This window comes from Echinops telfairi, unplaced genomic scaffold (assembly GCF_000313985.2).
Source record: "Echinops telfairi isolate 266 unplaced genomic scaffold, ASM31398v2 ScPeMD7_7469;HRSCAF=8507_1, whole genome shotgun sequence".
Taxonomy (NCBI): Eukaryota; Metazoa; Chordata; class Mammalia; order Afrosoricida; family Tenrecidae; genus Echinops; species Echinops telfairi.
This window is the reverse complement of record NW_022111373.1, coordinates 24,083,511-24,087,191: the sequence shown is the minus strand read 5'-3', so window position 1 is coordinate 24,087,191 and position 3,681 is coordinate 24,083,511.

Sequence of the window (3,681 nt, the reverse complement as noted above, 5' to 3'; positions counted from 1 at the left end):
ATGTTAAAAATGTTGCCTTTAATCTTTGAAAGGAATAGGTAGATAGATATATACATAGATAGATAAAATTTTACTGCGAATTAGCTGAAGGTTTACAGAGCAGGTCATCATGTTTGCATTCAAAAGATCGTACACACTTTGTTTCAACTCATCTATTGAGAGTGAATTTATGTTAATGGAGAAAGAACAACTTAGAAAAGGAAGATGAAAAACAAATTAAAAATAAAAAAAAAAGAAAAGGAAGATGAGAAATGTACCACTCAAAGAATGTAATCAATGTCACTGAATTGTACATGTTGAATTGGTGTATCCACCGCTATGTATATTTTTAACAACAAAAATAAATTCATTAATTATATTACTTTTAAATGCTGTCAGTTATTGGAAGTAAAGACATTTCATTTATACATTGCTCCATATGTTCTGTATAATAGAAATAGTTTTAGGCACTGACATTTGTTAATCTTAAAAAAAATTATGCTGCAGACAGATTTAATTCTACTTAACCAAAGTGGAATAAGCAACTGCAGTAATTTAATTTATAATAAGCTCTGAACATTATGTAGATTTTTAAATTTAGGGAAAATTTAATATTAAATTTAATACTGTTTGCTTCTTCCAATTTTTTTCATTTCACCTAATTACTAAGAGCATATAAAAACTATTAGACTTTTTAATAAGACATGTAATATGGAAGAGAGATGATTTTGTTTGTTGTTGTGTTTTGTTTTATTTATTGTTGTTGTTGTTGTTGCTACACAAAAAGATCACCCCAGGATTCATTGATAATGAAGTTCAAAGATCTGTTTGAAGTTTTATAAAACTATATTCTAAAATTAGACTCTCTAAACTTATATTTTTATAATAGTTTTTTGACATATCTTACACAATCCATTATGTCTATTCACATACAAGTCTCAATTCTGTTGTTCAGTCTCCTCAAGAGGAGTTATACAATGCTCAATGGTATCAGTTCCTCATCCTCCCTCCCCCTCTCTTCCTATACCCTCAGGGAACTGTTACTCCTGTTAGTGCTTCTGAAGTTTTGTATGTCTTAACCTTCATGTACCAAATAATCTCACATGTTCGAATGAGCATACGCAAATCCAACATGATTAATGAGGTAAAACAAATAAATACCTTAATAGTAAGGGAGGAAATATTGAGTAACTTGAGGATATTTATGTGGTTCATAGGTGCCATACCACACCCTGGATCTGTTCCATGTGGTCCTTCTGAGAGGGACTGTCCATTTACTTTTCAGATGAGCTTTGAGTTTCTCTTGCTCTTCACATCAAGTTGGGTGAGTGTTTTTGAAGATCTGGTATATCTTCCCGTCAACACCTCATGATCACACAGGCTTGTGTGCTTCTTCCATATGGGCTTTGTTGCTCCCCTGCTAGATGGCCATTTGTTTAATTACAAGTCTTTAAGACTTCTGACACTATTCCTTTTGATAGCTGGACACCATAAGCGTTCTTCACCACATTTGCTTATGCACCCATTTTGTCTTCAGCAATCGTGTCAATAAGTTGAATATTATAAAATGCCACATTGTTCAAACAAACCACTCTTGTACTGACATAGCTTTAGGTAGAAACCCAAAGTCCATCTGCTTCCTTGTTACATATGCATATATGAGGAGTTATCCCCCCTAAAATGGAAAAGGCTCTGCTGGGTGGAGCTTTTATAGTATGCATTTTTCCAGCTAGGTGAACATCAAGCAACTTGCTCTGAGTTAATTCACCCAGTGGCATCACCTGGGAAGGTTCTTTCTGGTCACACTGCATTTTTTCATAAAAGCAGTTTCACTCTAACTTCATTTTTTGTGATGGACAATTTAAGAGAACAGCATGAAGCTGTGAAATTTTGTTTACTTCTTAGGGAAAAAGGACACAGAACCTATTGTGATGCTGAACACAGCTTACAAGGACAACTACATGGGGAAAAAGTGTATCAGTGGTTTCTCATTTTTAAAAAGGTGAAATGTCGATTGATGACAAACCTCATTCTGGACATCCATCCATCAATTTCCCCAAAGGACAAAAATGTCAACTTGTAGAGCATTTGTAGTTCATTGCACCAGATGAGCCTGTTAATTTATCTTTTTATTTAGACTATCTGAAAATATTGCGTAACATTGTGCAACCAAACGGGCCTGATTTGTGGCAGACAGGGAACTGGTTTTGCCGCCATGACAATGCACCTGCTCATGTAGCCATCTCAGTACACCAGTTTTGGCCAAAAAAACAACATGCCTCTCTTGCCCCACACACTTCACTCACCTGACCTCACTCAGTGTGACTTCTTTTTGTTTCCACAAATGCAGAGGGACTTTAAAGGACAGCAACTTAATGGCATAGAATAGGTGAAGAATAAAATGAGGGAGGTGCTGTCAGTTGTCCAAACAGATGAGTTTGAACATGTTTCCAAGAATTGAGCCGAAGATTTGACAAATGTATTAAGTGTAATAGGGAGCACTTTGAAGTTGATAAGGTTGTTTGGGAAAGAAAAAAAAAAAGAAAATACATAGCTTTGAAAAAAAATTCTGCTTTTTGGGTGGTATACACACACTTTGCCATCAAATTTAGAATACTTACTATTCTCTTGTACCCCTCATTGTTGGCTCTCCCCACTCCCCTCCCCTCTCTTCCTCCCCTCCCCATGTCACCCATGAACCATCAGCTCAGTCACTGTCTCAGTAATTATGCCAATAATTTGGTGCATACATAAACACCAAAAAAACATACAAATAGTCCCAAGTCTAACAATAATGATGACATTGAGCAGATAAATACTTCTATGTTAAAGAAAGAAAAGGACATGTTAAAATCATCAGCCCAGTCTCCATTTCTTTCAGAGTTACTTATCGCAGGTCCCTCTTGCCTAACAACCTGTAAGAAAGAAAGAGAGAGAAAGAAGATAGAAATGTTTCAAACTAGAACAAGTTTGCTTGGTTCATCAGTACAATACCACACATTGTATTCTCCATACATTCCAGATGGTTCCCTTGAGAATAATCATCCATCCACCCTGCAAATGGGTCCCCGCACCCCCACCCCCCGGCCCTCCACCTCCAGAAGTTTTCATGCTTTCAGACCTCTTGTATCTCCTCCCATTGACACCCCTGGATCACAGAAGCTGGTGCACTTCTGTGTGGGCCCAGCTGGTTCCTTATTAGATGGTTGTTTATTTGAGGTCTAGGCACCCAAATGACAGACCTATACTGCTCAAGAGCTGGACACCCTCAGCCTCCCTCACCATACTTACTCATACACTCTTTTAGTCTTTAGCAGTCTATGTCCAAAGGCAAGCATCCCATCAGTCCACATTACTATTCCAGCAATCAATGATGAAATGTTCTAGTGCCCCTCACCCCTCAGTTATGCCTATAGACTTTCAGTATGGCCAGTTCTGATGGGGTGCCAAGGGTTGTCCCCCAAGACAGAAGACTTCATTCTGGATTCCTGGGGGGGAACTTCTGGATTTGCTACCATCACAGATCTGTTGCATTTTCAGCCCAGGTGGGCAGGTCAGACCACCCACTCTCCCAGAACTGTGTCTTCAGAGCTGTCCTCTGCAGCATTGTCATCAAGTGAGAGGACAGCACATTTCAAGCTAAGGCTGACCCTGCTGTCATCTCTGGGAATGAGTTGCTCAGAGCAGGAACGATGCCCTCGT